Consider the following 13,280-nt stretch of genomic DNA (forward strand, 5'->3'; position numbering starts at 1 on the left):
AATACTCCTGCGGGAGATTCTAAAGCATTCACGCATCCTGACGAGGCTTCTGATTTCCTCCAAGCCCACATGCAAATTGCCATGGAGAATAAATCACAGTATTGCTGCTCTAAAATCTCAGAATAAAATGATATGAAATGGTTAAAAGTGAAAAAGCAGCCACACAAATCCGGAATAACACAGATCCAAAGCAAATAGTGTAAAAACCGCAGCGCTAGTTCTACAAAATAGAATAAGAAAATAAATTGGACAAAGCAGTCCTTTCAGTGTCCACTTCAAACTGTAGAAAATGTGAGAAACCATAGACCCTGAGAACCGCCACCAAGCACTCTGATAACACCGCTTCTTACCAGATAACAGTGATTCCCATTTTAGAGATCCAATACAGTCAGATGCATACAGATGAAAAACGACCCTCCTCCCAAGGTCCAGGGTGACTCCTTTTGCTTATCTATAGTAATGATCAGCAATAGTTCTGGTGGATAAAAGAGCCACCATCTCCCCTGTGTATCACTTTATATTATCATTCCATGCTCAATTTTTTTTTGAGAACACCTATCCACATCTATTTAGGCAGAAGGCAGGCTCCGCTACCCTGATAGGCACTCAACCTAAACATCCGCATCATGCAGACTCCCCCCTTTTTCTATTCCTACTAACAAAGCATCTACTTATTTTGATCCTCCTTGATGTTAAAATAATATCATGGAACGTCAAAGGGCTCCGTTCCCCCCACAAGAGAATGGCGATACTCCGTCATTTAAAAAGACTAAAGGCAGATATTGCTATATTGCAGGAAACGCACCTACTGACCTCAGATTTCCACCGTATGGAAAAAACACGGGTAGGACAGGTACGCGGATCTGCAGCAATAAACCATAAGGTGGGAGTTATCACACTGATTAACAAAGCCCTACCTTGTGAAATTGTTGCAGAGCACGTAGATAACAAAGGCAGGTTGCTTATTTTGACACTTAAGATTAGGGATACCGCTCTAGCTTTAGCAAATGTGTACGCCCCAAATTCCCCCTCCAAGATGTACTTTCAAAATCTTACCTCCTCCCTGGCCCCCCTGGTCCACCTCCCTCTTTTGGTGGAGGGGGGGGGATTTCAATTCTGTAATGGATACCCTAGAAGACAGATCTAAGGCTAAGGGCAAGCTTTCCTCCCTTCAGTCGCAGCGCTGTACCTACCGGTCCTTAGACCTGACTGATATCTGGCATCAAGTCAATCCATTAGGCAGAGAATACACATTCTTTTCCCATCCTCACGATAGTTTATCACGCATTGACCATTTCTTTTGCAATTACTTTTCCCTCCAGAGGTCTTCCAATCCCCTGATTGGGGATATGGCAATTTCGGATCACGCTCCAGTTTCTCTTATGTACTCCGATCACCACTCTCCTAACTCCACTAGAATTTGGCGGTTCCCTTCTTTTCTGGCCAATAACATGGAATTGCAGTCCCTTTTGAAAAAAGTCTGAACAGACTTTTTGAGCGACACTGCACAACACGCACAAGATCCGGCTCTCCTATGGGAAACGGGGAAAACAGTACTGCGGGGCCACATAATTGCATTTAGTACAGTTTATAAAAGAAAGACAAATGCCGTCCAAGCTAGGGACACATTAAGACTAGCACAAGCCAACCTTTCTCATTCGAATACCTCTACTCATAGAATCGAATGGAAGAAAGCTAAACAAGACTTTGATAACTGGGCAGAGTTGTCAGAATGTTTCCGTCACTCTCTTCAGGACCTTGCACTACATAAATATGGAAATAAATTGGGAAAACTATTAGCACAGCTCTGTAAATCTCAGTACACCCCAACGTACATTGCTAAAATCAAAAATTCTAGGGGTGAGATCTGCTCTTCACAGGAAGACATCTCCCAGGCGATGCACTGTTTTTACTCATCTCTTTATGGTCAAGAAAACATTGACCTACAGAAAGCAAACACATTCCTGGAAGGAGTTTCGCTCCCCAGGATAGATCCCGCAGCCTTATCAGAGCTTAATGCCCCTGTCACAACTGTGGAGGTTTCCGGCACTATCCACTTCGGACTTCTTTAAACTCACCTCGGAAAAAAGTGAATGCACTCACTTTTATGTTAATAAGTGGATCCACATAAGTTTAATACAGTGCTCTATACTGCTTCCGGGATAGTAGGTTGTATTGTCTGGTTAATGGGTTTACTCCAGCTTTAACATTAGATCTTTCCAATGTCTCATCACTCTTCTGCTGACAGCTACAGCAATGTCTCATCTCTACTTCCTCACCCTTAGAAGATTTTTTCTATATCTCGGAGTAAACTCTCATAATTATGTGAATACATAAGTTGTGGGTTCAGAGATTTGTGAGTGCCTATGTAGGGAAGAGATTCTTTCTTCCACGTAAATGGGAAGGTCTGTTTTAAAGTTTAGGTCAAGTCAGAAGAATTGCCTAATAGGAGGATCTCAGACTTTGTGTGGTTAATTTGGAAATCAGAGAGGTGGCTAAATCATTGTAGTTCAGCAAATAAGACCAGCAGAGTGATTTTTGCATAGGAAATGTAAAACAAGACATCCAGTTTGGATTCCTTAAATGTCTGAATTCTTCTGAACTTTTCCAAGGAGGGACTCTAAAACTGAAGCAAACAATAGGAGAGATAAAGAGCATCTCAGACTAGTGCAATTATGAATGGGAAAGAAATGTGACAAGACCCCATTGACCTTCACCCTTGCTTCTGTGTTGTGGTATAGAGATAGTATCCATCCCAACATTCTGTCCCCTAGACCCAGACTCTAGAGTTTCCTCTAGAAAAAGCCAATACACCCTGTCAAATGTCTTCTTGCATTGGTGGATAACATTAGACAGGGTGCAGTTACTAAGTACAAAATATGGAGTGCCTGAATAATATTGTCACGTGCCTTCTGGCCAGGGGCAAAACCTGTCTGATCAGGGTGGATCAAGGAAAGAATTTGTACCAGTGATATGGAGGCCAGAAGTTTGGAGAATATTTTCGTATGGGTGTTTTAAAATTGGTCCATAATTTGAAAAATGCATAGGTTCCTTGCCTAGTTTTGGAATCACTGTTATTTGTGCCATAAATACCCTGTCAGGCAAAGGGCTGGCAGTGGTAATTGCATTAAAATATCAACAAAGAGGATCTACCAATGCTTGACACCCGCTGCCCCATAGGGTCAACATTTCCAGGTGTTGCTCATCATGATTGACATCATATTAAACAAAGGACTTTGTCATAGGAGTAACCACAGTGGTAGGACACTCTTATCACAGCTGGTCAATTATGTGCAATGTGTCTTTGATTACTGTTTCTATTTAAAACGTGTCAATGCTGTTGGAGGTTACCTCAGATGATGGCTGATTGGCCGAAATGCATCAGGTGACCTTCCTGCAGCTTTCAGGACACGCTCTTTTGAATGTACACCGCGGTTTTCCTCTACACTTCTGCTGATTTTTTGAGTTTTTAATGTAAGTGACTACAATAAATGTAAATGAGTTTTTAATACTGCACCATGAGCCCCTTTCCTTTCTTTTGGTATTGAAACCTTCTCGGTGGATTCGTTTATCTGAATGTTTGACCATCCTCTGTATGAGATCACTTTTACCATAAAGAAATTGGCTGGATCCCTGCAACCTGTATTGATGCGACCAGGGTTTTTTTTTTTGCGATTTTTTACTGCGTGACTTTAATGGACAATTGCGCGGTCGTGCAATGCTGTACCTAAACGAATTTCACGTCCTTTTTTTTCCCACAAACAGAGCTTTCTTTTGGTGGTATTTGATCACCTGTGCGATTTTTTGATCATGCGCTATAAACAAAAAAATAGCGTAAATTTTGCAAAAATAACAAAACATTTCACATTTTTTTATATGAAATTCCCCCCAAAAAATGTAAAAATCTAACTTTTTTAACATTTTCGGCCAATTTCTTTTATGCTACCTATGTTTGGTAAAAAAAAAATCGCAAAAAGCGTATTTTGATTGGTTTGCGCAAAACTTATCGCGTTTACTAACAAAGGGAAAGATTTTTGTCATTTTTGGTGGGTTTTTTTTAACGAGTAATGGCAGCGATCTGCGATTTTTTTTGCGGTACTGCGACATTGCGGCGGACAGATCGGACCCTTGACTGACATTTTTGACACTTTTGGGGTTACCAGTGACATTACTGCAGTAATCAGTGCTATACATATGCACTGTTACTGTAAAAATGACACTGGAAGGGAAGGGGTTAACTGTATTGGAGAGGGAGGGGTTAAGTGTGTCCTAGGGGCGTGTTTCTAACTGTAGTGGGACAGGTCTCCTATTGTAAAAACAGAGATCAACGGTTCTACATAGTAGAACCGTCTGATCTCCATTTTTAACACAGGGGAGAATGACAGGCGGCTTGTTTACATAAGCCGCCCGCCTTTCTCACGCTCTACCGACGATCGTAGTGTGACCGGCGGACATCGGGTCCGCTGGTCACACGCGCGGACTCCTCCGTGAACGAGCCGCGGCGGGCGCGTGCCTCAGCGGGCGCACGCTCGCCCGCTATTGGCTCACAAACGGGTCACAGGCTAGTGACGTATATATACGTCACTTTGCCTGGCCGGGGCTGACCTCCGCAGTATATCTACTTGCGGCGGTCGGCAAACTCCATTGGTGTTTTAACATACTACACTATATACACCTTTTTTCTTTCCATTTCGGAGTTCATGTTTTCAGCTGTTGAGACCTGATTCCTTTGGAAGTGGCTATCCGAAGTGCAGTTTTTTATACATAACAACGCACCTTCCCCATTTTTATCTGGTAGCAGCCTGTGTGACCACCATTGTTGGATGATTTCCATGGGATTCTGGTGACGGTCTTTCAACTGTAATCATTATCTATACATATATACTTTTCTGGTGAGCGGCCCTCTTTTATCATTCATTGAGGAGCTTTTTCAGCTCTTGGTGCCGGGTTCTTGCTCCTAATCTAAAAGTTAGGATATGCTGCACCATGAGATGTTTTCTTGTTTATTTGCATATTCCCTGCGATCTACATTGATTTGATCGAGCCAAACTGGAGTAGCAAGTCAAGCTGGAATAACGAGATCCTACACCGGCTCTACTTACCGATAGGTCTATTTTATCCTTTCATCTGGTAAGCAGATTGGATTGTCCCTATCATTTTACAAAGACTATTTTCAGAGCGCCGCAAACCCACAACATTTTCACATTAGATCTGAGTCGTCTTAATCAGAATTTGCTGGCAGCCACCCGCTTTTGGACTTTTTATAATTTATTCTTGTGCGCGGATTCTCTTTTATATTATATACACCCTGTCAAATGTCTTCTTGCATTGGTGGATAACATTAGACAGGGTGCAGTTACTAAGTACAAAATATGGAGTGCCTGAATAATATTGTCACGTGCCTCCTGGCCAGGGGCAAAACCTGTCTGATCAGGGTGGATCAAGGAAAGAATTTGTACCAGTGATATGGAGGCCAGAAGTTTGGAGAATATTTTCGTATGGGTGTTTTAAAATTGGTCCATAATTTGAAAAATGCATAGGTTCCTTGCCCAGTTTTGGAATCGCTGTTATTTGTGCCGTAAATACCCTGTCAGGCAAAGGGCTGGCAGTGGTAATTGCATTAAAATATCAACAAAGAGGATCTACCAATGCTTGAGGGAATTTTTTATTATAAAGATTAGAGAAACTGTCTGGGTCCAGACTAGTGCAACTAGTAAGATTTGAGACAGTGGAACTACGGTTGTTTTTAACACTGACCAGCCAGCATCTTATTGTCTCTGTAAACACTCCATATAAAAATGAACTTTTTTAGCATCATTAGTCCCAACAAATCCTTTGGCTTGATAAAAAGGAGACATCCTTGAAATGTGTTGCCTGCTCCCCTGGACCGCTACTTTGAAACAGTTTGCACCACTTTTTCCCCTCAGAGGTGCACCCAAGATATAGTTTGTTGCCACTGTTTTGAAGTTCCTCTGAAACAAGTCTGTCTGCAGAAGTGAAATCTGCTATATTATCTTTTCAGTCACACCATTGCCTATGAGGCTGCTTCTTGGCTGTTTTCATCTAGTCTCATGTGCACTAACACGTGGGGAAGTGAGTGAGCACTTTGCTTTTATTAATAAATGTTAAACATTTTTTATTGCATGAGATCCGTACACTTCTCTCTCTTTGGCTTCAGCAGCATTAGCATCAAACTTTCCCTGCGGTCTTTGATCAGTTCATAACTACTCCTTATTTTCTCCAACAAACACTAAACAAAGACGGCTTAGAACACAGTCTTTTATAGGAAGGGGGCTTACACATAATAAATCCTTCCATAAATTACCCTTCTAAGCCAACTGTGCACAGTTTAGAGGCCAGGGAGTGTAAAATTGGTAATTAGTTGCTATGTTGGAAAATGATCGCAATAGTTCACTGGTTTCTTGAACTGCGAACTAATGAAAATAATCACCCATAATTTCTGATCATTAAAAAATCTCAATTTCAGATATGTTTTTTTTTTTAAATAGATGTCCTTTGTTTGTTCTGTATCTGAATTACTAGGAACTATATTTATTTGCGCATTTTCTTACAGGTTTTTAAGAATGTTCAATACAATTAATAGAAACAGAGCTTTTCAGCTATCACATTGTTACTGCTTGGTTGTCAAGGCAACAACCAGGAATACAAATGAATGAAGAGATTTATTTTTTCACTGGATCCTTTGCTCATTTGAGTTTGTTCAGCAATGCTACCTATATTCTTAAGACCATTGATGCCTTACCTATCTGATTATAATTAGATCAGAAAATTTTCATATTTTCATTCACAGTCTGAGACCTCCACAAACATCCTGGGTCAGCTAATCACTGCAGAAGAACTGAATGCCAAAGAATAATTCTCTCAGCCAGCTACTGTAAACCTTCCTAGATTAATCGGGCACCAGAGTTGTCTGCCAGGGATTGGCAAATCTGGTAGAGTTTCATTCACGGGGCATTGGTCGCATTTATTCTGAAATTTGCGAAATCAAAACTTAGCAGCAAATTCCATTGTAGTCTATTGAATAGGAGCAGGGGAATCAGTGGAACCCTGCTGTTGAATTTTGGACATTTTGTGGGCTAATACATGAATTGTCAAGAAAGGGCATTGGGAGCTGGACGCTGCAATGGGGAACATTTAATTAAGCATGGGTGGCATTTTTTTTTTTGTGCCTTTGAGGGAGACATTGAAAAAAAACTCCAATCCTTTAGATTACATTCTTTTGAAAGGCCTTTTAGCTTGTAGTGTTATGGAAATGTAGGATTTTCACAGACAGCATCTCTGTATTCTGGCATCACTTACTGTATTTTGGATGTGTAATTGCATAACTTTTATATTTAGCGTTGCTTAAATATAACAGCAACATACAGTACCAATCTAGTTATTTGCAACTTTAAAAAAAGTATTTTTAGGTAGTTTTAGCTACGACATCTGATTTTTTTTTTTTAACCACTTGCCGATCGCCCGAGTTTTATTGCGGCAGGCTGGCTCGGGTGCGTGAAACGACATAGGGGTATGTTGTTCGCTGAAGTGGTGCTAGGGGGTGAGCGCGTGCCACCAGCGGCGCTCTCCTGCCCCCACTAGGCAGCGGAGATGCCGATCCATGGGACCAGCGGCCGCGATTGCTACTGGGCACCTGCGATCGCTCCCCACTGAGAGAGAAGGACTGTCAGCTGTTGTAAACACAGCTGACCGTTGTTCTCTCTGAAATGATCACAGAGCACCTGTGATCCTTCTATATAGGATCAGAGGTCTCTATGATCATTTCACAAGTCCTTCCCCTCACAGTTTGAAAATACTCCCCTAGGCTCACAATTAGCCCTTTGATCACCCTAGGTTAACCCCTTCCCTGCCGGTGTCATTATTACAGTAACAGTGCATATTGTTAGCACTGATTACTGTAGTAATGTCACTGCTCCCCCCAAAAGTGTCAAAAATGTCAGTTAGGGGTCCGATCTGTCCGCCGCAATGTTATAGTCCCGCTAAAAATCACAAATCGCCACCATTACTAGTAAAAAATAAATAAATAAATAAAAATGGCATAAATCTTTCACCTAGTTGTATACGTGATAACTTTTGTGCAAACCAATCAAAATACGCATATTGCAATTTTTTTTAATCAAAAATATGTAGCAGAATAGAAATTGGCATAAAAGGATGAAAAATTTTGATTCAATTTTTTTTTTTTTGGGGCGGGGGGGGGGGGGGGAAGGGGGAAGGGAATGTTATATAGCAGAATGTGAAAAATATTGTTTTTTTTTTCAGAATGGTTGCCCTTTTCTGTTTATAGCACAAAAAATAAAAATCGCAGAGGTGATAAAATACCACCAAAAGAAAGCTCTATTTGTGGGAAAAAAAGGACATCAATTTTATTTCTTTACAGTGTCGCCCGACCACAAAATTTCCGTTAAAGTAATGCAGTGCCAAATCGCAAAAAATGACCTGGTCATTAAGGGGGCAAATCCTTCTGGTCCAGAAATGGTTATTCAAAAGGTAATGTTGTGAATTAACCCATGGAAAAAGCAGCCACAACACATCCAAAAGCTATAGGACACCTCACTATAAAATAAATAAAGCTGAAGACCTAAACTTGTACAAAGATGGTCACTGGTAAAACCATTTATTAGTGGTTTGTGATCTTTTTTTCACAGTACCTCACTGCATTGTTTAAAAAGTTTAAAAAAAAATAACAAAAAAACAAAGTGCACAAAGCATTTAAAAACCCAAAGCATTTAAAAACCACAACCCAATATGCCCCAAACCCCTCAACATCCCTCTATCCCCAGTAATTCCTAAAACTTTAAAAATATTAAAAAAAAAAAAGACTTCAAGCATGTGTAGAAATTGTATAATATCTAAAAGTGCAGCACAACAATGTAAATCACAATAAAAAAAATGCAAGGAAAACTGAAATCATCAATGAAAAGTTTATCAGTATATGAAGTCCATAATTAACTAAAATTGAAAGTGCTTCATAGTGTTCATTACATGTTTATCATATAAATCATCTGTAGCAGGATTTCCAGGCATTGGGCCTGAGGTGGGTCTGCCATTGTTACCGGTAACACTCCCAGCACATTTGAGCTGTAACTCCAGGTGTGAGAACTGAGACAATGACAATTCCGGCATCTTTGGTTTGTTTTTGTTTTTTTTATTAAATTTTGGGGATGGGAGAAGGGAATGAGTAGGATACTCCTCTGGCTCAACTAGGTACAATTTCGGGACTCTTCTTGCAAAAATGCTTGTTAGTGCTGTCTTGACGCTAGCCGTTGCTAGCCAACGCTTGGATATACTGTAACACTGAAAACTGTGCTGGAACCTTGACTTTAATTCAGAAGATCAAGGAATGTAGAATACTTGACTCCTGACACTGCTTTGCTCAAAAGTCACTGAATAGCTCCCTCCAGCCCTGCACTGGCTTGAAGTAGCTCTTTGTAAATTCCTGTGCTGCTGCAACTCTCAACAGGTACACTCCACACTGTACACTGACTCTTCAGGGCCCAAACTGCAGGCGCCCCCTTTAACACTTTCGGGGTCCTCAACCTAGGTAACCCCTCTAACACTTCAGGGTCCTCTTACCAGGCACCCCCTCTACAGCTAGCTGACTCTTGGATCCCAAGAACCTTCTCTTTTTTTCTCTGAAGCCTCATGCTTTCAGCCAACCTTCTCATTCCACTACAGAGCAAGAGAACTGAATAGATACACAGATCCACAGAGCAGTTTTATGGAAGCAAGTGGCCAAAAATAGGTAATGAACAGTTATACATGTTCCTATTGTTAGTAATGTGATTAGAGCTGTATACTGAACTAGTTATGTGTTCACTTGTAGTTCCACCAACCAACAAACAAACAAACAAACAAACTATCAAACTTCAAAAGTTATATCGAATTCAAACTATCGAACAAACCCAAACAACTCTAACAACTCAAAACCAAACCCAAGCAAACAAACTCAAACAGCAAACAGCAATAGAGAGAGAAATATATCCACCATTTGTTATACTGTATTCAGCACATGTTGTACATGGACTGTCTGCTGCAAAAGTGTCACTGTTATCTATGAAGAAAAGTTGAAGTTAATAAAGAAGATATCTTAAGCGTTTGGTGTGCTCTTTAAACCTACTGCTTTCCATAGAACGGTATTAGAGGAATTTATAGAGTAACAGACAGTCTGGATAGACTGAAGTCAGAGAGATCCAATTCTTCTAATGCCACAGCGCATAAGGCACTTTGTAGTGCTGCGCCTGCCACAGTGGAACTATTTAGCCCTTTGAGGGCAAAGTAATAGTGCTCCTCAACTTGCAGAGTAAAGAGCGCATTTGAGCAGCGGAGCTACATAGAGGCCATAGAACGTGTGGTTTTAGTCAAACTGCAGCCGACTCTTAAAGTGGCAGAACGGCAAAGGCAAGATAGACACAGAAAGAGCGGCAACCCTCCTGCAATTCCTAGAGAGAGAAAGAGACGCATGGTGGGAGGCCAAAGTCCAGAGCTAGAGTGCCTGCACCGCTACCCACGGAGAGACCACGTACTGCAGCCAGCTAGTTTCCCGCCACTAGGCCCAAAGCCTGCAGCACAAAGCATCGCAAGTCAGCGCAGAGCATCGCAAGTCAGAGCAGAGCATCGGAAGTCAGAGCAGAGCATCACAAGTCAGCGCAGAGCATCGCAAGTCAGCGCAGAGCAACGCAAGTCAGTGCAGAGCATCGCAAGTCAGTGCAGAGCATCGCAAGTCATCGCAGAGCATCGCATGTCATTGCAAAGCATCACAAGTCTGCATAGAGCATCAGATCAAGAAAAGACAAGTCTCCTTTAAGACTGATATTTGTTCCAGCAACCTACAGATCGCAGTATCCTGCTCTTCAGAATAAGGTCAGAACTTTCCTTTATTACTTATCATTGCAATAGGCTTGACAAGAAAGAGACATTTACGTGTTCAGGAATAAAAGGACTGTAAGTAAAAAACAAGGGGCAGTTGTAGTACACAGACTCTAAAGTATTTAAAGTGAATGTCATTTTTTACTGCCTGCACCTATTGCTATTGCACTTAAAGTGAAAGTCATTTTTATTGCATGTACCTATTGCTATTGCATTTAAAGTGAAAGTCTTCTTAATATTCTTATTGAGTGTTATAGCATTTAAAGTAAAAATGTCTAAGTCTAGTATTGCTATGCCACTGTTAGAGGATACAAGGATAGATAAGTTAGAAAGTGAAGAGCAAGGGAACCTGTCTGAGGTAAAAGAGTCAGATGCAGCATTAGTCTTGCCCCAAACTGATATATCCCAAACAGATGAACTAAGACGTTCAGAACGTATCAGAAAACCGACCGCAAAGATGCTGGAAAATTTGGAGCAAGAAGCAGCATTAAAAGGAAAAAAGTTCTCCAGAATGTATGATAAGTGGAAATTATACATTAACCACTTGCCTACAGTGCACTTTCACCCCCTTCCTGCCCAGACCGATTTTCAGCTTTCAGCGCTCTCACACTTTGACTGAGAATTACTCAGTCATGCAACACTGTACCCATACAAAAATTGTGTCCTTTTTTTCACACAAATAGAGCTTTCTTTTGATGGTATTTGATCAATACTGGGTTTTTTATTTTTTGTGCTATAAATAAAAAAAGACTGAAAATATCGTGAAAAAACGCATTTTTCTTTGTTTCTGTCATAAAATTTTGCAAATTAGTAATTTTTCTTCACAAATTTTGGCCAAAATTTATACTGCTACTTATCTTTGGTAAAAAAACCCCAAATAAGTGTATATTATTTGGTCTTTGTGAAAGTTATAGAGTCCACAAGCTATGTTGCGAATCATTGAAAATTGATCACACTTGATCACACCTGATGTACTGAAGGCCTATCTCATTTCTTGAGACACTAAAAGGTCAGGAAAGTACAAATACCCCCCAAATGACCCCTTTTTGGAAAGTAGACATTCCAAGGCATTTAATAAGGGGCATGATGAGTTTTTTGAAGTTGTAATTTTTTCCCACAATGCTTTGCAAAATGAAGATTTATTTTTTTTTATTTTTATTTTTTTACAAATTGCCGTATTAACAGGTTATTTCTCTCACACAGCACATGTATACTTGCAACTACACCCCAAAACACATTCTACTACTCCTCCTGAGTATGGCGATACCACATGTGTGGGACTTTTTCACAGCCTGGCCACATACAGAGGCCTAACATCCAAGTAGCAGCGTCCGGCATTCTAGGAGCACAAATTACACATATAATTTCCTGACAACCTATCACACTTTTGAAGGCCCTGGAGCACCAGGACAATGGAAACCCCCATAAAATGACCCAATTTTGGAAAGCAAACAGCCCAACGTATAATTTTTGAGGCATAATGAGTCTTTTGAATATGTCATTTTTTTCCACAAGTTTTTGGAAAATGTGGAAAGAAAATGAAAACACATTTTTTTTACACAAAGCTGTCCATTTATGCAATATTTCTAACACATTGCATGTACATAGCAAAACTTGCACCCCAAAATACATTCTGCTATTCCTCCTGAGTATGGCGATACCACATGTGTAACACTTTTTCACAGCCTGGCCACATACATAGGCCTCACATCCAAGTAGCGCTTTACACAAAGTTGTCCATTTATCCACTTTAAGACTGGGCCTATTTTTGACACTTGGTGTTTACAAGCTAAAATCATTTTTTTTGCTAGAAAACTACTTTGAACCCCCAAACATTATATATTTTTTTTTAGCAGAGACCCTAGAGAATAAAATGGAGATCGTTGCAATATTTTTTATCACACCATATTTGCGCAGCAGTCTTCCAAATGCAATTTTTTTGAAAAAAATTCACTTTTTTGAACTAAAAAATAAGAAAACAGTAAATTTAGCCCAATTTTTTTCCATAATGTGAAAGATAATGTTACGCCGAGTAATTAGATACCCAACATGTCATGCTTCAAAATTGCGCATGCTCACAGAATGGTGCCAAACTGTCAGTGACTGTTTACTACCGCCGGTGACAGCTGTGTTCCTGCGGAACACAGTGCCACCGACATGACCGCGTTGCGCGCTCCCGATCGCGCATGCGCGGTCATCTTGTGGGCGCCTTCATTGTGATCGGCTGTGTCATTGGAACACAGCCGATCACGTGGGAAACAGCCACGCCCATTGGCTGTTTCCCCCCTGCCGGTGACGGGGGGTGTCCCGGGGACACCCCGACACCGGCAGTGCAGGGCGGCGCGCACGCGATCGCGCGCCTGCCCTGCTTAAAGTGCCGCCGTCATATG

The sequence above is a fragment of the Pelophylax lessonae genome (assembly GCF_965119305.1).
Source record: "Pelophylax lessonae genome assembly, chromosome: 3".
Classification (NCBI taxonomy): domain Eukaryota; kingdom Metazoa; phylum Chordata; class Amphibia; order Anura; family Ranidae; genus Pelophylax; species Pelophylax lessonae.